This window comes from Meleagris gallopavo, chromosome 6 (assembly GCF_905368555.1).
Source record: "Meleagris gallopavo chromosome 6, MGAL_WU_HG_1.1, whole genome shotgun sequence".
Lineage (NCBI taxonomy): Eukaryota > Metazoa > Chordata > Aves > Galliformes > Phasianidae > Meleagris > Meleagris gallopavo.
Genome location: NC_139409.1, coordinates 21996745 through 22018761, shown reverse-complemented (window position 1 = coordinate 22018761; position 22017 = coordinate 21996745). Strand labels below are relative to the sequence as shown.

At 36.3% G+C, this 22017-nt stretch overlaps 1 long non-coding RNA gene across 1 annotated transcript in view; it reads right to left on the bottom strand.

The window, feature by feature from the left end:
• Positions 1-22017, bottom strand: part of LOC146544100 (uncharacterized) — a 47489-nt gene that overhangs the window by 14746 nt on the left and 10726 nt on the right. The window contains exon 3 of the long non-coding RNA XR_014884089.1: positions 9328-9436. This is a non-coding gene — a long non-coding RNA (uncharacterized LOC146544100). The remainder of the gene's footprint in view (positions 1-9327; positions 9437-22017) is intronic.

The following is a 22017-nucleotide window of genomic DNA, read 5'->3' as shown; positions in this document are numbered from 1 at the left end:
CACAGCAAGTGTAAGTGAGGGGTGGAAACTATTTGACCCATATATTGACATTTACACTGTGGATGTATTTGTCCAGGCTAGTCACAAGTCTCATTTTACAGTCCACGTAGAGAAACAATGATTTTATACAGGCTGAGGGAGATCAGTCATGCTCTGATTCCACTGAAACTGACCACTGTAATGTAAGCATCTATATTAAATCAGAGGTCTCTCCTTCCCCCATTGTAGTTACACAAAACCTGCAGGACAAGGATACAACTTCTGACCTGTTGATGTGTCCCAGAACCTTCTCTATCATCAGTGTAAAGAAGCTAGAAACCTCCCTTAGCAAGGTGAGTGGTGATAGCAGTTATCTAGATAATACCGGAACCTGAGTTGAAAACAGGAGAGGCTCTGGCTTGGCTACTGTATTCTTGTGATTTTTGCTGGAATGTAGACCTTAAGGTACAAACTAGAAAAAGCTGTTCTGAGATTGGTTTGGCTTTCTATGAGATCCAAAGAGGCCATGTGTTCCCTAGAGACTGCTGAGTTTTTTTGAACTGTGCTACAGCAGGACTGCAAGCAGCACCTTTACAACCAGTGAACTGTGGTATACTTCAAGAATACTCTGAACCAATAATCAGCCACTAAATCATTCTATGACTCTATTCTGTTTCCCTTCGTTAGCAGTCCACAAGCATGAGGAAGGCAAACTCTGGAATCTTCTGTGTTTTCTTGCTTTCAGAGAAGCCCTAGAAGAGCGTTGCTAACTGAAGTCTAAACAAAAAGCTGCTGTACTTTCTTTTGAATGAAATCTCCCATGTCAATGAAAAATCTGTGCTTTTATCAGTTCTGCAGAGAAAATAAAATCATGGAAGAAACTATGAAATACCAGGATCTTGTTTTTAATATTTAAATGCTATCATTAAAACTCATTGTATTGCTACCCAACTAATCTTCATGACAACTGCTCCAATTCAAAAGCTTTGATTGTGAAGAAATGCGAAAACAACGAGCAGAAATGAATCAAGATGCTGAAAACTCTCATAAAGAGTCTTTTTAAAAACCACTACCCCTGGGCTTTAACCTATGCCCATTTTTCAATATAAAAATACCACTTGATCTCAATAGAATGGGAATAACCCATAAACCAATCTTCAGATCTGAATGAAAACACAAACCACTGCATATTTTCAACTTTAGACCTATTGCAAGGCCATTGCGTAGTATCTGATAATGACATTTATGTTTATAGAGTCCATTGTTTTTCCTGTGCTGCAAACTTTCCATTCTTGACAGCCCTGTTTCCTGTTTCCCATTATGGAAGTCTCCAAAGGGGGTTTCCTTCTGTTTTTCTTATGGTCAAAAGGAATTTCATAAGTACAAGTCAAGTTTCTTTTCAGTACTACACGTGCAGAATGGAATCTGAAAGCTCCCAGTGTAATCATCTCCAGCATGTACATAGTTAGTGTTACACATAATCCACATCTGGGTCACAAAATCTCTGAAATGCTTCCAGGAATATTTAGACAGCCATAATGCAACACATTGCTGTATAAGGGAGAAATAGAGCTAACCCCAATGTCAGGATTATAGCTTTTGAGAAACACAGCAGCTCCCCTTCAGAACTTTGTAGCTCACCTTCTGGGTCCTGATTCTGCCATCAGTTTGAGTAGCATTAATATTTTCCTTTCCACTCGAGCCCATAGACACATCTGAAAACAGTTTACATCCCAACATGCCTTATGCTGCTGATGTTTAAGTCTAAACTGTGTATAAAACTTGGTGCATATGTAACCCATATATTTTAATACAGGAGACTGTCTTGGCACCTTTTTCTGCTACAATCAGCTCAGAACCCCAGGAGATAAAATATGGTTGAAACCAAACTAGCAGGCAGTCTGCAGTACAGTATTCATTTCAGAGTTAAAACACATTTCAAGATTAGATCTGGGCTTGGCACTATGCTGCAGTGCTGCCTTGTGTGTGATATAGTATCTATAAACTACTTTTCAACCACTGCTTATGGCACAGAACCCGTGCTGTATAAAGCCCTTACGTTTTCTTTTTAGCAAACTTTATTTAAGCAGTGGATTAAGGATGATACTTCAAGGAAAACAACAACAGGCATTACCTGTAACCATCAAGCGTAGTGGTTACTGTTATAGTTTCATAACTAATTTTTTAGGCAAGTAAAGGTAAGAAAGGTAGTTCATATTTGGTCTCTTCTTCATGCAGGTCTGGGGCTGTTCCTCAAGTGATTTGTGCCAAAAAAAAAAAAAAAGTATATATATTTTTTCACTCCCCAAAAGCAATCTAATCAGAAAAGATTATCTGGATCAATGTTAATCTGCTCTGTCTTGCCACTGCTTTTGAATTTTTTCATTGCAGACTTGCCTTCTAAATTGCTTTTAGTATGTATGACTGATTTTCATATAGGTCGATTAGTGAGAGGATGTTCCTGTGTGTACCTGTGCAGGATCTCCTCTGAAGAACATTTTTCAGCAAAAGTGATTCAATGCATGGCCAAGATAATAGGTGCTGTCTTAATGAGCAAAGACAAAACATTTATCCATGGTTCATCCATATTGACCTCTATTGTTTACAGGTTCCTACGATAGCCTCTGACGAGTGAAGACATGGCCCTTGGAAGGGGCTGTAAAAGAATCTAAGTAAGTATCCAAGATGAGATATCTTCCTTGTAGGTTGGTAAAGATGGGTGAATTGAATCTAAACCATGCTTCATTCTATGTTATTTTACCATTTATTCTCTCCATTTTTCTTACCATTTGTATACCAAATAGTGTGAATGCTTCTTGGGAGGTGGAGGTGGGGGTGAAAAGGGGGAAGAAGATGGAGAAAACCTTTCAGAGGTTGTTCTCTCCCTCTGCAGTGAGAAGATACTCTGTGATACCAGAGGTAGTGCTTTGTATCATAGTGGCTTGGATGGAGTACAGGCGATGTCACTGTTTACTTATTTACTTTGCTTCTTGCTAAGCTTTGTGTGTGCCCGACACTGACTACTCATCCAGCAGACATACTTTCAGAATCTTTTCTTTTCTGAATCTCTTCTTTTCCTCCTTTCTTTGTGTAAAGGATATGTACTGGCTTTGTGGAATCCCTGTAGCAAGTTGTGAATGATGTATGAACTGAAAAATCTTTGCCTGGTACACAGTAGGAATACAGAAAGTGCTGTGCAGTCACTGCTGTGCTATGCTTTTTTCTATATATACAGACTCACAGTAGTCATCTCATATTCATTTTGACAAGCCCTTTATGTCCAGACACCTTGGGATGGGATGGCTTGTGTACCATTGGCCTGTGCTGGAATATATATCAGAGAGATTTTTGTGCATAATTGTTCCCTGTGCTGTGCTTAAAAGAAAGTGGTGCCTTTTGCTTTTGCTAATATGCCAGCCTGAGGTTCTTCAGTTGAAATTTCAGGCAGCAAGCATACCTGGGAAGCATTGCTAAGATGTCTGTATTTTTGCAATCGTGTTCTCAGAGAGGGACTTAAATCCGAGACATTGAGCTATGAAACTCGAGGACATACTCCTTTTTCTAATTGGCATGAACCGTGGATATTCTCTGTTTATAGCCTATTGTGAACTGAATCATTTTGTTTCCTTTGGGTATCCTGACCAGCTTAGATGTGGAAAGAGTGCAGAATACACAGTAGAAATGCAAGTGCAAATCATAGAGGAAGCTTTTTTCTTCTATCTTAATGGTTACAAGATTCATACCTCTTCTCAGACACCTATTGCGAACTTAGATTTTTTATTTCCCATGCTGACATACCTGAAAGAGATGGCTTTGCACTAAGGTATTTCTGCAAGACATGTATTCCAAAGGAAATCTTATTTGATTTCCCTTGACTATACAAAGATGTCTTCCTAATGTGATGGTTGACTATTTTTCCCTCTGTGGTCACATTATTTGTTGGTCGAACCTGTTTGAATCCACCTCACTAGAGAGATTTCATTTTTATGAACACTGGCCAGTTAGGCTTCAAGGTAATTTTAGCCTTTCCCTCAGTGTAGCTTTCTCATTAATAATAAGTATTGAAGTAAAAGCAAAGACTCATTTTATTAAAAGAGGAGAGCTTAGGGAGAAGCAGAGGTGATTGACTAAAGCACAAGGATCTTGGCTTATGTTGAATAAATCACGTCTCTGCTCTGAGCCTCAGCTTCCTAACTTGAAAACAGGGATGAAACAGAAGGCTCTTCAGCTTTGGAGACTAACTAGTGAACAGTACTGAACAAAAATTATGGACTTGTTTAAAATATGAGGAAAAAAGAGAAGCAAACAGATAAGATCATGAAGGGGGAGAAGAGACAAATAGGGAGGGGGATGCCTGGACAAATGTAGCTGATTCTGGAGCCTGTGAGCACATTGAAACTGTTATCGCATTACTGCAACCTTGGCAGAAGTAAATTGCACTGAGGTAACACTTCTGGACATGATTTCAGTATAATTCCTTTCTTTGCACTGCAGAACCCTGACATGGTCCTACCCTAACCTTTCTTTGAGTTAATTCTCCTGCTGGGGAAGTTAAACAGCGAAAAAGCTTTCTGCACTTGCTTGAATGCAGCAGAGAGGAGCTAATGAGCCCTCCTGATCCTCCGTACTGCCAGGATGCACAGACAAGATGGCAGTGGCAACTTTGCCTGAGCCATGTACCTCACCAGACAGGGAGGCACACATCTTGCAGATGTTAACTGACAGCTTTGGGTACCTCAGGTCACCCTGGCACAATGTGCTGTGCTGACAGCAGGCATTCAAGAGCATGTGATGACAATTGTATGTCTTACTGTACCTCTTTCTGACTTCATTTGGTACTGTATTATGCTGACAAAATAATATACGATGCTTCTACCAACAAGATAATTAAAGTTTCGGTCATGATTAGTCTATAAATTGTTTCTGGATGCTTGCAGGAAACTGATATAAAAACGTGTCTTAGATAATTGGAATTTTTGAGAAACTAATGACTATTATTATCAAAATATGTTAAAATGGACTAGGAGCATATTGCCTGCATTTCATCAATGCTTTTGAGGTGTTCTCATCATTCTACTCTTTAAGAGTCTAAATCTAATACATCCAAGTGTCTACCAATCAATTTTTATTCATATACTGAAAGGAGAAAGCAAGCTTTCTTGTTTTTCCGTACTTGATCACTTTCTCAGCTTGAATGAATGACTTGAATAAGTCCAAACACAGAAAAAAAATTCACTGCAACTGTGGAGAAGATACAGCTGGCAGAAGCAAACATTTTTCCAGGTGTTTAGTCACCAACTTCCTGCTCTTGAATGGCCAGACTCTTAAAATTTCAAGAATAAATACACCCAGCTCAAGTATTATATTTAATTTCACATGAAATGGCCTTCACTTATTTCAATAACATTAGACCTTCAAATAGGTTAAGCTAATTCCAAACTTAATTCTAAATTATTTAAATACTTGTTATGAATCAGTTTTTGGAACATTTAAATACAGATCCTTTCATTATTATTTCTGAGAACCAACTTTTGCACCCTTTGTTTTTGGAAAATGTCGATTTACTGTTTCTTACTTCTAAGTCATATTGAGACAATACCATTTATTCTGTTACTTTTAACGTAAGAAGAGCAAAAACTGTGATCACCAAATAAATATGGTGTGTTCGCAAACGGGGAGGTTGTATCGAGTAGCACAGACATGTGCCTTGCACAGTCCAGCAGAACTTGCATGCAGCATTCATGTTGGGAAGCTCTTCCTTGCACTAGTCTTCAGTGATTACTTGCAGATATTTACTTTAGCACATGGCATATAGAACATTAAAAGGGTTTTGAAAATCTCTCAGTTTTTCAACTTCTGAAGGATTATTAACTTCAAAGTGTGAAGAAATGTCGACCTTCTATGTTTGGAAATGCCAGCAGCCTTTGCATATCCCCACCGCAGTCCCAAGCAACCCCCAACAGAGAGGAACGATTACTGCCTCAGTGGCGTAAGGATGGCTTTTGATCTCCTAACATATTGGAAATTACTTAAAGGTAAGCCATCTGCTAGCAGAGGAACAAAAATAGATTACATCACACCCTGCTAGAAAGATTGTGTTAAATCCTGTGTATCAAGGCTTTTAATAATTCTATATTAAGTCAGCTAATAGGATTAGGTACACATTTTCCTTAGGCTTTTTTCACCAACTATTAACAAAAAACTTTTTTTGGTAGAGATTTGTAAAATTCATGTGTCTTCCACTGTGAATAAAAGGAGTTCTTTCAGGAATTAAACATCTCTTCAGATCACAATTTCTCCCCAAAAGCACTTATAGTAGGAGAGCAGGATGATGCACGGGGAGTGGGAAGAACTTTAATTTTTTGTTAATGTGGTAAGTATTAGCTGCAAATGTCAGATTGCACTGCTAGAATGTTGTAACTACTTACATATGATGCAGCCTAGCCTTAAAAGATTGTTGAAGACATAGTTAAAAGGCTTTAAATTTTCTGTTTTCTTATTTATTCAGTTATATATATTTTTAAAGGTAGACTGCTGATTAGGAAAGGTGATTCAGACCGTTTCTGTTTAAACTTAAATTTGGAAAGTATTTCTTATGATTAGTGGTGAAATACAATAGTCAGAGTAGGAGAGCATAAAGTTTGTTATTTTGAGCAAAAGCAATGATTGTAAGACACCACTCACTTGTACATCCTTCTGGTTCCCAACAATCTGCAAATCATGGACTATAAGGGCTAGAACATTTATCCAAGTCATCGGGTTTAGAAGCACTTAGTGGACATTTTCTTCCATTAATTTGTACAATTATTTTGTAAGAGCATTATATTTTTGGCTTCTGTGGTATCCTTTGGCAGTGAATTTCACAATTTAAGTTCATGTTGTTTGGTAGCTAATTCCTTTTGTTAAAAACTTCTGATCTCAAAATTGCATAAGGAGGGCTGTTTACTGACTGCTTTTCTTGCCAAAATTAAATAATTTGAAACCATGCTTGTTGGTGACATCCTGTTTAGAATTTTGTTTTTATACTTGCTGATATTATTTCTTGCACATTTATCAGCTAAGTTTTACTATCTCTCTATCAAAAGTTTTATTATCTCAACATCTGAAAGAAGGATTACTTCTGTGTGTTTTGATGGTTTGTATTTCAGGTGGATTTATTTGTGAAATTTTCAGTATGACAAAAGGCATACTCATCACCATTAAGAAGTCCTGCTAACCAACCAACATTCACAATCCTGCTGTGGTTTAGAATCAAAAATACTCAATCAATGCAAATGATATGTTTTTCTGAGTAATTTATTTCATTTCAAAAAAAGATATCCCCCCATAAAATGAAGCTATAAGAGTACAGAAGCATGTCAGTTAAAACCATATCCAAAGGCATATTTTCTGAGAAATGCAAGAAATAAAACCTGATGTCACTAGTACTTTCATAAATTTGAATCTCTTTTCAAGACCTCATTGCCTAGAATGTGAATTAGACCTATAGCATCTGTTCTGGGATAAAGAGACCACAACTTGAAAATCTTGGGACATAGGAAGAGCTTGACATTATATAGTGGTGTAGTGATGTTTACTGTTTGTTCTATCCCTTTCCTAAAAATAAAATCTAAATATTTTACTTGCCTTTTTGACAATTACTCAATGCTTATATGACATTTACATTCAGTTATCCATCTTTGCAACTATATCTCACTCCTGACTGTAAAGACCACCACAGAGCCCTTAATTTTTTATATAAAGATAAAATTTTCCCATGCACATTGCTTTAAATTGTTCAACATCAAATTTCCTTCGCTATTTTATTGTTTAGTTGCTTAGTGACATAAAATTTGCTTGCAGTCCGCCACATTTGGCCCTTGTCCTTTGATGTTCAGGGTGACTAACTATCATTAGCAAGCTTGACTTGTCCCTTTTCCAAGACATTTTCAATATATCGAACAGCCTCTGAAGAATTCTTTTTGTGGTTTCCCTCCAATGTGAAACTAAACATTTACTCCTACCCTCTATTTTCTGTCTTTCATTCAGATATTCATCTAAAGAAAAATTCCCCTTTAGGCCACAGATGTTAACTTTCTTTAAATCTTTACTGAGGGATTTTGTAAAAAGCCTTTTGGAAACCCAAGTAGATGGTACCTACCAGATCATCCTTATCTACATGTGTTTTTTTTTTCAAACTACTCTGAATTTATAAAGCAATACTTCATTGGACAAAAACAGGGAGTAGTTCCAGATGTGTATTATTTCTGTTCTCATTAAACATGCTACTGATGTGCACTGTAGATTTCAGACTCACAAGCCTGTAGTTCTTCAAATCATCCCTGGAATTATTTCTATAAACTGACATCCCATTTGGCAGTCTCAAGTTCTTTTTCTAAGGCAGTTTCAGGCAAGAAGTTGCATACTCCCAGTAATAACTCAGCTATTGCATCCTTGCATTGTCCTAGAACAACTGCCTGAATAACATCTGCTCTTGGCTATTTTTTACTGTTCAGTTGTCCATTTGTTCCTTATCCATTTCTGTAGTCATTTCAATTTCAAAGAGATTCTCTGCTCAGTACTCAACAACAGAAAAAAATTATTCCTGAAATTATTCCTGAATGTGACTGTGAACACTGATATAATTCATATAAACTCTGAAGTGAGCTTTTCCTTCTGCATCATTACCAGAAAGTGGCCCTGTAGACTAACTGAAAAGGCTTCCTGTTTTAAAAAAGTATATTTTTGTAACAGTTCTGTTGACCTTACAGCATTTTCAAATATAAACTCTCAGAATTTATGATTTTATTTTCCTTACTTGGATATGATTTAAGGTTTTAGAAGGACACACTTAAGCTGTACAAAGCACTGTTTTTCTGTTAACTGAGACACTCAACTGGAATTCTTAAAAAGCTAGTCTTGCACAAAAAGTAGCTGTAAGAAACTGTTGGCTTTTTCCTCCCTTTCTGATATTTCAAAATGGTTAAAATCAACCTGTGAGAATTACTATTCCTTAAGATAACTGAAGTCTACCTCCATCTTAACAGGAAGACTATATTTGACAATAACCCTTTACTCTCTTCTTGTTGAAGATGTTCCCTTTCTCACAGCATTAGTAAAGCATTAGGTAGCAGAATCTAGAATTTGTTTTAGAATGGAAGTATCATTTTAGGTCTCTGTGATTTTGTCTGTGATTTTTCCTGTTTCATATTATCTGTGCACCGGTTAATACACATCAATAATTTTTAATATAGATTAAGTTGTCCCCCTTACAAATTTTATGCTTTTTAAGTTGTACAGCCATTCATACTATTAATGATATCTCCAAGAATCAATGTGAAGTAGACCTTCAGCAAAAAATACTTTTACCTTAGTCCAAGTCCAAAAGACCTTCTAACTTGCAGTTTAAGGAACACATTGGGAGGTAGAGAATCAAACTCACTTGGTCACAATCAGAACGGAGCCATGGTCTCCCAGCCTGTGACAAAATAGTGCAGAGTCATCAGAGAAATTAACGTCAACTTTTACACAAACACCAATGTTTTGAAAAAAGCGAAACCTGAGTCCTCTGAAATAAACACTTTTTGAAAGAGTACCCAGGATCTAAAATTCTGCAGCAGTGCCTGACCACCTCTGGTGTACTGTCTCTTGGGCTTTGTGAACCTCTGAGGTGCCAAGAGGGGGAACTGGATCTCTTGTTCAAAAGTACAAATTCAGTTATTCAAATTTTGGCCGAAGACTGAAACAACCAAGAGATTTATATGACTAACAGCCACTCAGGCACTTAAATCTAACGTTTATATATTAATGAGATGATTAAAACTCCCACTAAATTGCTGCTGACCATTTTAAGTCATCCTTACTTTCAGAAATTACATCACCTAATCTTAATGAGTTGCAACGTAGATATTTACATCTGAATTAGTCATCCTTAGTTCCTACTCTGTGGAGAGTAAAGGGATTTAGTTTCGAAGGTATGATTCATGTGGCCTACTTTTGAGGTCTACAGAGCATCCTGTGGACTATACAGTGAGCCCTTGGTGACAAGCTCAGATGTACCTGCCTGCACAGTAGGTGAGCACATTTTTGACAGATGATTTGAAACTCTGGTGTCAGCAGAGCTACAGATCATTTGTGCACTCTGTACAGCCATAAAACACCTGTGCATAGCAAGTGCCAGGCAATATGTGCTATTTTAAACCTCAAAGAGAAGTCATATTGAAAACTGATATAAGATAAAAGCAAGCCCATGAGCAGTTACCGTGGCTGACATGCAGGGAATTAACAAGGTGCTCTGTGTGACATGGGTGCAAAATGGCCCAGGTCATCCTGTGCTGAAGCTGTACAGAGCCCTTGTCAACTCCGTGTCTCACCAAGCTGATGGCACTAGGCATGACCACATCTTCCCAGAGGTGCCAGCACATTAAACAGCCTCCAGGTACCAGCTAATCTTCTTAGAAAGCCTAAGCATAAGTGGATGCCTGAAATGTCAGAATGCCTAAAATTTAAGCACTGAATTTTTCAGGTCCTGCTAGCTCTAGATTTAGTGAATTTCAGTATAAAATATTTCTGTTGCTTTAATCTCTAACTCAGAGAATTTAGTGTTGAATTTATCCTAATTTGACTTCACAGCTCATGGCTTACCTGCTATTTCTTCTTCATAGGTACATGCCTTCTATTAGGTTCTGGAGAACACTGACTTCAGATTTTCAGCAAGTCTAAATGGACTGTGTCCCCCAAAAAACTGGTAACAAATTGAGCTTGTGGACTTTACAACACTAATGGTTGCAGAAGAAAATATACTGAAGGAGGTGGAGGAATAAACTGAGTGGCTGAAGTGATCTGCAGGGCAAAAAAGAATTGCATGATGAAGCCTAAGCTTTCCTTTCTGGGATACTTTTTGAGGTGGCTACACCAAGTGATTTTTATCATCATTACACTTGACAAACTTAAGCAAGATAATGGCAGGCAGCTGGTGACATATCCACGATAGAATAGAAAGATTTCTGATATAATTTTGCAAGGAAAAGAGTTGTTGTGCTTTATTTGTTACTTCTCCTATTTCTTAACTAGAGGAAGAATTTATATCTTTCTTTAACATAAATGTTATTAATGGTAAGTATCTACAGCTCTCTCTACAAACAAAAAAACTCATAAAAATTGTAGTCCAGAACATCTAGTAGCTGTCTGTTACTCTTTAGGTAAGGCAAATGACTTGATTTTCTATTTAAATTCACTTAATTTCACAACTTTATACAACTACGACCAAATCATACTGTACTGACTCATAACACGTTTAGTACTCCCAGTGACATAAACAGAAATTGCAACTAAATGATGATGGAAGGATTTGTTCTCTGATCAGTAAATATTGCTGGTTTTGTAACCCTCTACCATGGTCCAACGTTTCTTCCACAAGCAATCATCCACAAGGTCTGGTCCTTGCCTACAGCACACACTCCATATCTCACAACAGGGAAATGTATTCTGTTTTATAAGGCCCTGGGGAATGGAAGAGGCACTGATCTTTGCAAGAACAGAAGACTTCTGTGAAGTGGGATTCTGCCTGGCCTAGAAACTACTATATACAGTGGCATTTGGTAATTCATTTGCTATGGAGAATATGTAACTAGAGCAGAGTTACAGGTTTAGATTCAGGTTTTCATTTCTTCATGCTCTGACAGAAAGATAATCAACATCTGAAGCAGTAAACCAAAACTATAAGGTGCTTCTCAGTGCTGCTGGCATTTATTAAACTTCTCTACATAATGTTCCTTTCATATTGATTCATGGTAGCAATAAGAGTATCCCCCCCGAAGAGTCAAACTTCAGATGTGTTGTGAGAATATCACTGCATCCCTGAGTCATGGATATTGCAGATCTTTTACATGGATGTGTCAGTGCTACCCCTATTTAGATTCATTTGCTTTAGGTTGCTTTTCTTTCTTTGCCCGAAGACAAAACAGCAGGCAAACCGTTGAAGCTCCCATGCCTTTTGACCTTGCCAAGCTTTGTTAGAGCATCTTATCTTTACACAGTACCCACAAGCATGCATAGGACACTAGAATCAGTGTACCAGAAACTCAGTGTAGTCTTGAGTCACAGCACCATAGGCTAAGAAGATGTGACATGCATTTCCATATCAAAACAAGAAAAACCTTTATTTCCCCTCTTCACCGATGCATAACATCCCAAAAGGCAAGAATGGCCTTCAGCTAACACAGATCAATTTTCTTTCAGCTTCAATCACCATTTAATTACTGTTGACTTCTTTAACCTTTTTCTCTTCCTTTATGGATTAGATTCCTTTATACTCTATCGCCATTTACTTTCTGTGTGACATAAGCAAACTTAAAATGGTATGATAAAATTTCAAATTTTTCTTCTTCCTTTCTACTCTTTATGTTCAATTTACTTCAAAAACCAAATCATTTATTGAGAAGGAAAATATTTTTAATGAATAGTCTTTCAACTTTATCTTTCTCCAGTATCTAGACGTCATTTGCTTTAAGCAAGTAATTGCTCAGATGACTGAATGGCAAGCTGTATAAAAGTATTAGCTTTTCACCTCTTAGCATTTTAGGAAAAAACACCCACATAGTAGTATATGTTTGATGCAATGAGTTTTGTTGACTTATTTTCCTCTTCAGCACATATTCCACATTTCATTAACCGAGCCAGACACAGATTAGTAAAATTAACAGTTTTTATCAGAATAAAAGCCATTGTTCAATGGACACAATAAATGAATGATTTCTCCACTAATGGCTGTAAAACAGCCAGAATATTGGGCAGAAGTCCTCCAAACACAAACCAGATTGTTCATTCTTTGTCACATTCCTTCTCTGGGTGAGTTCCATATATATACCTGTATCACTGGGCATGAACTGGTATAATTCAGAACAGAACATGGGTCCCTTTATTATTCAGATCAATTCCTTTTAATTACCTTCAACTGGACATGGAATTAAGATATTTTGCTTTCTAGTACCCAAAATTTTGCATTAGTACTCCTAGAATTGCACATATACCCACTCCTTGGTGAAGCTGCAAATATCAAACACCACCTATACAGGGGTAGGACCAACAGAGTTAGGCAGCAAGCTGGGGAGCAGACCAATTCTTTATTTGTATATTCCTAGGGCCAAAACAAAGGAGTGGAACTTTAAGTATTACCAACCACAGTGTAACATTGATTTCCTTAAGAAATCTTATGCATTTCTTTTGATATATTTTTTTTCAAAACATTTATCCTTGAACTTCTAATTAAGTTGGAGTAATGATGTTTCAAGAAACACAAAATAGAAGATGTTAGAAAAATGAGGGTGCTCTGAGGTATGTGGTATCATTATCAATTAAGTTTGATTTTTATACACCTTTTGCATATCACAATTAATGGAAATAAAAATATTGTTCCCTCATGGGAACTTAGCACTGATGTCAATTGAAGTTATTTCCTTTTTTTTTTTGCTACATATCTTGAGTGGAAGAGACATATTTGTTTCTCCTTCTTATACTTTCAACAAGCAAAAATGAGGGTAAAACAAGGTATAAAAGAGTAGTAATTCTTACTTCTGTTATACTACATAATACCTTTCTTGCATTTATTAAACACATTTTTTATTTGTGACATATTTTTTATTTGGTTACAGTAAAGTAAGGGAAATGAAGAAAATAATTTAAAAACAATTTTATGGAATAAAACACATCAAATACTGATGAGAAAACAGAATGTAATCCTTTTGGGTCATTTAGTCCTTGTTTTATTTGGTGGTGTGTGTTCCCGTACTCTGTATTCTGCTTCACTATATGCTTAAGTATACATATATACACATACATATAGATAGGTAGATAGCAAATGATGTAGCTTTCACATCCTTATTTTAGGGTGAGGATGAGCTTACTTTGAATACCCAGTGACCTACCTGCTTTAAAGATCGGTAACTGTGACCTAGCTGGTTTTAATTATCTGAAAACACTACACATGACCTATGACGTCTTATATCAAGAGCATCATTTTCAAATATAAGATGTCAATTAACATTAGACGTTAAGTGAAAGTGTACACACCTGAGTTTAAAAATATCAATAAAATGGTCTGACTCTAACCAACATAGACATGATAGAACGATATTTAAAAAAAAAAACATCAGTTTTAGCTAAAACAGTGGGAATTTGTGTTGGTTTAGAAAATTAGACCTTTCTACAGTGAGTCATTTTATTTATATAACTCGGTCATATTGTCCACAATGGTAAAGAGCCTAGTTAATTAGATCTTCTGCCATTGTATTTCATTCTACCCTCTCATATGTATCTTAGGACAAGCAGGAAAGGATATCTATTGTTTACATATTTTAGAAATAATATTTAAACATGGTTTCTTAGTTTAGCACTGGAAAATGTTAAACGACTTGCCATCAGGCTTGAAGGATTTTATCCTCAGAATGTTAAGAATTATACTCTATTTTTATGGTACTATAATACCTGCATGGATATAGTAAGCAATTACTCTAAATTCTGAAATATTTTTTAAAAATTTGAGGCTTTTTCTGTAAATTTACACATTATCCCAAGATTTCAGCTAAAATGCCTGGAATTGTTCTTTAAAACAATTTTATTTAAAAAAAAAATTCTGAAGTTTTCCAAACTGAAGATTATACGAGCAACTATAATTAATCAGAGCTCAAAATTTTGGGGTAAAATCAGGAATGACCTAAAGGAGATGACTGGATCTTCCTGTGTTTATGTATGTCCAAAAATGATCAAAAGTTCAAAAAATATGACTAATATCAAAGATCAGTACAAAATCTAATAGTGCCAATTAAGTCCCTGCATGACACATTCAGTCTTCTAATATAGACCAGGCAGTTAGTGAACTGTAATCAGATGTTAAATGTAGTTTATGTCACACTTATTAATATTTACAGTGTAAATGATCTGAGACAATTTTATCTGTTTTTGTTTGTTTAAATATTTATCTCTCATTTTCAATTGTTACTTTATTCAATTAGGGCCTGAACATCCCACATAAATCTGAAACCGAACATTTTGCAGCCCTGGAATAACAGAAAATGTTAAACATGATCTGATAGATGGAGATTTGGGAGACAAAGGGACAAATCTTTATAGAGTGAATTATATTCGGAAAAGATATGTATGAGTCTGCTACAAGAAAGTGTCAGTGACTTCCTTGGAAAGAGATCATTTACTGTATACTTGTGACATTCCTGGCACTGTGCTCATTCACCCTTGCAATGTCTACACATTGTTTTACGTTTCCCATAATGCTTTGAACAAGGGTAAATCAGAAGAAAAAGCTATGTCCTCCACATATTCTTGGGCCATGTCTTTCTTCAAAATTGGTAAAAAGTGATAGCAATGTTGGTATGAAAGAATTCTAGGGCTGCTCTACATTTCTAAACCAGAAGAAATGCACAAACACAGTGAACACCTTTTATATCCTGATAGTGTGCAATCTATGCTTACCTGAGCTTTGCAAAAAATTGGTTGAAAGCTGTAATGGTTTAGACTTTTGCCACTGCATGCTTCATTGGCTATATGACTTTCTGCTTATTACTTCTAAAATTTCATGTAGTAGTTCATTTTAAAAAAACTTGTTGCTCTCATTTTAGTTCGGATAGCTCAGGGACAACTGAACCCGGATATGAAGCAATTGAAGAGAAAAAAGTGGAGGTCAGCTAATAACTTCATCTACTCAGACACTGAAGTTTTTACTTTGGTTTTTACTTGGAACTTGAAATCTGCATTTCTGTATTCTCCTCATTTTGAAACTCATTATTTTATGAGTAGACTGTTTCTTTTTTCAGATCATCAACATAATGATTTATACTGAAGAAGAAGTTAGCTTAGTCAAGTAAGTTAGACAGTAATTTTCAGTGGAAAGGATTAAAAATAAGACTTGCTTAATAGAAGCCAAAATCAAGGGTTAAAAATCATGTGGAAAATTTCCTTTTAACGTTTAACTATTAAGATAGCAGGGATAACTGGAGAAAGAAAATATTGCTTATGAATGCCATATGTATCAAAACTATTGCTGACTCTTCAGGTAGAAGAAAAAAATCTTGTCCTATACTCACTGCATAGGAAGTATTAGCAAATGAAGACTAACATACACTTGGCCAAAATATAAGCCAAGTAGGCTGCTGCTAGTACTGCTTCTTATTATTATCCAAGACTTCTACCTTATTCTTCTGCCTTCATGCTGCTATCTCTCCTTCTCCTATAAAACTATTTATACTCTTAGATAAGCTTCAGGATTCTGAGTACATTCTTTAAAACCCACTGTCCTACAGCGGAACAGTCACTGAAAAAAAGTCAGATGTTCCTGTTATTTGCTTTCTAGCTCTTTTGCATCATCTATACGAGACTTTATCTTATTTTGCAGATTTCTGCACCCTGTTCTAATGCTACCTCTTTCTAACCACTCCTTGAGCTTTTCAAGTAAATATGCAGTAAAAATATACTTGTTTTCTGTATTCTCCTTGATAATAATTCATGCAGCTGTCTATAATTCCTCTGTTTAGAGAAACAAGACTGAAAAATAATGAAAACTATCACATTTCCACGAACGCATCCCCCATCTGATTGCTGGAGCATTAGTGCATACAAGGACACAAATGCTCTTGTAAACCTATGATCCATAGATCTTGTTGGAAGCCACCTATAGATCTTATTTCTATAATATGATACACCGCAGTTTTAGATACTCTGCCATACCTATTTTAGCTACTAACTAGGTTGTGCAATGTACAGAAGAAGCATTGTATTAAATTGTTTCCATTGAGAATAGGAGCTTCAGGTAGCAACACCTGAAAAACCTCTTTTGATACTGTGTATTAATTGAGTTGAAAAGCAGCACATAATTCATGAAAAAAAAAAAAGTAGCAGATCTCACTCAAAGAAAGGGATCGATGGAGTGGGATAACAGAGCGAACAGAAGGGCCACCTGTTCTCATTAACTCAATGATTAGTATTAATACAGTCCTATTACAAGGGAGAATAAAAACACATAATGAGCACATCTCAAACCATGTTCATATGGAAAAAAAGAGGAAATAGTACCATCCTGGTTCATGTAACACAAGATTTGGAAAGCTGGTGCACACACAAATAAGAACTGATTTACTGCATCAAGCATGAAAGCAAAGATGTATAATCGTAAATGCTCATATTGCTGAGTTCATGCTTTGTATAGAATCTATTTTCAGCAGCTGCTAAAGATCAAATGCTTTAAGATGCGAGGTCATACACAGAGCTTCTTTTATAATAGAAAATTAAACAGTTCTCCATGCACGTAAATTAGAGATCTTCTTTTGTTATGCAGGAAACTCCCATATCTACATATTGTAAACCATTACACGGTTTACAATTAGCTGATGAGCTAATGGACAATGCATTGGATGGAAATCCACAGACATTTTATTAATGGCTTACTCCTATGAGAGCTTACAAACAGTCATATTTTTTCTTCAGATTTTTAGGAATATGTATCACAAAAGAAGCATATAAGCAGTTCCAAGGCATAACATGAAGCTAGAGAAGAAAGCAAACTGTTACAATAATAAATCTCTTAGCCATACACAGAAGTACTATGTGTACACTGTGTACACTTTTGTAAGTGGGAAAAAAAAAAGGCAAAAAAGGCAAAGTATTCTGTAAATCTAAATTTGACATTTGATTCTATTTAACTTTCTGCTTGACCTGAGTAGGAAGGAAAAAATTACAAAATATAAAAAAGCTGAGTTCTCAACTATCCACATGAGATTTCAGAATGGTGATCTAAATGTACTACTTTGAGCCTTTCATGGTCTCCACTTGGCACTGCCAAAGCCTTCCAATCATCTTTCAAAATCTAGTCACTGCACATCATTCAAAAAACATAGAGCATATCTTTTTAATAAGACAAAGATATATAAAGATATATTGCTTAACTCAAATAGAGAGATGGTAGGTTATTTTGTTTTCATGTTATTTGAGGCTAGAGAAAATAATGGATCATATTTTCAGCTGGATTTTGAAAACACGCCAGCAAAATATGGCACGAATGCTTTTCACTGGATTAGTATAGCTGAGTGTTTATATGTAATCTGTCATTTACTTCTATAAACCCATATTTAGCATGCAAGTAGATACTTGCATGTTGTCACTGGACTCTGTTTCTATAGTTGGTCAAACCAAAACCTTGATGTGCATTGTAATGAACAGTGCTGCCCAAAAACTACTTCATTCAAATTCTGCAGCTCAAATCTATTTCTAAATAAGTGGTATCAGTTTTCCGAGAAGGTCACTCCTAGTAAAGACTGTGGTTTTGTTGAGATCAAGTGGAATACTTATTTTATAATTCAGCATTTTATTTAAATTTATATATATATTTTTTCTCTCTATGGCTAAATTCACATTCTCTCCCTGGACTCATTTATTGTAATTTAAAAGATTTTTTTCTTTTTCTGAGACTTAATCACTGCTTCTAATTGAACATCAGCAGAACTAAGTATGGGTCAAAACGATTTGCCAGTTTCAACCAAGAGAGAATTTCTGAACATGGATCTAGAATGGAATGTGTGTTTTCTTAAACTTGGGTTACAGAATATACAGGAAGAATTTCTGTTTTCCCCTCTCATAAATACAACTTTGTTAACTGTTACTCTGTTATTGATATGGTACTTTGTTTGTAAGTATTGTCTACTACTTTTAAACTTTGTTTACAAGTATGGCACCTATCAGAATATTTGGCCATAAGGGTGCAAATGAGTTTCACGGACAATTTAATAGCACAGAATCTGTGAGATTTTATCCCTTGAAGTTCTCAGCTTACCACTGTGGGATGCTACTCGTCTCACAAGACCTTGGAAGTTTAACAGCCATGTAAGTCTATATTAAGCATTGTCTCTATGTGAAAAGACCAATCATTCCATCATTCAATCAGTTAAATATTTGGGAGGATGATCTTCCATGGCTGTACATTATGCTGAGAATAGAGGTTGTTTGTTTTTTTTTTAATGAGGTGTTATTAGTTGTCCAAAGTCAGATTAGATTGAGTTTATCATCAAAGCTATCTAAATGTAAAAAAATGAGTTTGGGTAGTTCAGGGTTATAAGCTCTGCCCCTGAAGAGTTTCGATCACAAAACAGCAGTGATTTGGAACTGCAGTTTTCAAAGGACTACATTTGGCACGGGGAAGCTGTATTCTTCACCTGACCACTTCCTCACGCATTTTACTCTGACTAATTAAATAACAATACATAACAAATGGTACTTGAATTTAAAAATTATCTGCAGGTTCTCAACCCTGACAGTCATCCTGTGATATAAGTATTAGCTCTGGTACTTCTGGAGCCAAGAGCTGAGCACTTAAGTAGAAGCAGAGACGGACTAGGAGCAAGACAGGAAGGTGAATATCTTCTGGATCCCACTTGCCTAATTCGAGGGCAAAACATGTGCATGAGCCATAGGCACAGCAGTGCTGATGCATTTAGTATACTGTCTGCCACCTCCAGCAGATGTGGGACAGGGTGAGATGCACGGGGAGGTTATAGCTGCGCCTGCCCAGAGTGCCTGGCTCTGCCCACCAATCCCCAACATGGGAGAGCTACTGGCTCCTCTGTCACCTTGGCATGTCTGCCCTTGTTCAGTTTGATCAGATGTCTGCTTGCAAGCTTATGAAAGATAAATTTTCTGAAGCTGCTTTTAATGCAGCTTTTCCTAATGCCGGAGAATGCCATGGACCCCACTTAACCCAGTGCAGTTAAAAGGCTTATTTAATTTTTGGCTATTATCTTGAAGGACTCAATTCTGCAGTATGAGTAATAGAGAATTACAGCTATCTGGAAGTACAGCTGTCTTTATCTGCCTTCAGTTGCACTTACAAGCAAGTTACTGCCTCATTACCAAACTTGAAGCCTGAGATTTATTTGCACAGGGACAGAATGATTATGCCCAATGTCAGGTGAAGGACACTTGCTTTCATTATATTTCCCTTGTCTCTTGTATTATTCACATATTTCCTATTCTTTAATGTCTCTTCTCTTGATTATTAATGTATGAAGAATGCTGGCTGCACAGTTCAGAACATGACAACACCTGAGAAACCCCAAAGAAGCCAAGCATTGCTATGTGTTATTTATAGGGTTTCAGATTTTTCTGTATTTCCCTCAATTTCTGGGATTTTATAATTAAGGAGAGAAAGGCTGCAAACTCAGATTCAGATGGTGAAGGAAGCTCCAGAGCTCTATGCTTGACCTACTTATGCCAGAATGTCTCTTTAATCACTAAAAAATTCTTGTTGTAGGGGGTCAGAGGCTTCATGTATTAATGCACAAAATCATGGGATTGAGCTGAATAATTTATTAATTGCTTTTGCTCATCACACATAGCACTTTTGGGGGGGAAAGGGGTGAAGTATTTGATGAAGTAAAACATCTGAGTCATTTAAACTCAGTTTAAGAATGGAAAGGCAAAATGACAAGTGATTCCTTCCATGATTTCAATGGTTAAGGATTTGAATTGGTGTTTTGAATTCACCAACACCACAGATTCCCTGTTATAGCTGTTATCTAGCATTGTCATTGTACCTCATGACTGGAGGGAAATCAGCACGGTGAAATAGTCTACAGAGGACTAGTAGAACTAATTCTTGAGACAACAGGATTGTCTCTGCCACTCAAGCACTGTATGTGAGCTTGAGTATGTCTGGATCTCCATTTTTTACTTTTGTTTATGTAATTTTTTGGCGCAAATATGAATGAGAGAAGAAGGAAAACATTTGTGTTACAGTTGGGATGTATTTTGAAATCTTTAGGTGAATAATACTGCATGGGCAACACTTAACCTCAGTTTGGACAGCCAGCCAAAATGCTCACGAGACTTTTGAAAGTCTCCTAGCTGATGCTCATAGCTCTTAGTCCTTGGCTCAGAACAGTGATCTTCAAAGGGCAGAGTACTTCATATGGAAGGCTTTTCCCAGAATCTTTTCCCCACTGTCTGGCTCTAGCTGTCCTCACAAAGCCATTATGGGAGAGACCTGCCCTCAATAGCTGCTGGAAAAGCCAGAGCAGCTGAGAGACTGCAATTACAGCTCATTGTCTGAATATATTCCTATATTAGCAAATGCAAAAGAAATTTTCTTAAAGAATACATGCGATCCCTTATTGATTTCATTTTGTGTAAACTAAGAAAATATGCATTCAACTTTTTGCTGTTTCAAAGCCCACTAAAGATACTTTTCTGAAAATGTACTTCTCTTTTCATTTTAGATACTGCCATTAAAAATAGACAGAAGAATGTAAAATGTATATGTAGGGCTGTGATTGCTGAACATTTTGTTTAAGTTAGCAAAACTCTATATTTTATTGTTGTACAAATAATTCAGAATTGTTTGGATTATGAAACTAAATATAAAATGGAAACTGTAAAAAGACATGATGAAACAAAGTGGGATTAAAAAATACCTCTCAGTAGTCTCCTGTACATCTTAAAGACAAAACGTGCCACCAGTAGTGTAAAACTGTTTCACGTGTAATTCTTAGAAAGACTTTGGAATCTTTCTGTTTGTTTCATCTTAATTTTTCTTATAATATTTTAAGACTACTTTTGTAGAAGAGTTTATTAAATAAGATATATCAGATTTTAGGTCTGTAAAGAAATTGCATGTCAACAACTCACAATAGTTACTTCTTTTTCTATTACCATGAAATTTTGAGGGTCTTTGTGAAAATAAATAGATTCTATGAAGTCATTGCAAACTATCTGTCCAGTACTCACAGAAACTTGCAATTGGGCTGTGTGATGGTTTGCTTCACTACTGTGGTCTTGTTTCTTTCCTAATCTGGATGACTGTACCTGAAAAAAATGTAAAAGACTCTCAAGGATGAGCTCCAGCATGAAGATTGGAGTTGTCTTATGAGTTGTGTTAAAAGTGACAGCAAACTCCAAACTGAACCTGGAAAGTTTCCACTTCATGGAAGGAGGCACAAGTCCAACAACTGGCATGTGTCATGACATTTAACAGAATGAGGATCTCTAGGAGGCCCTTGATATGAG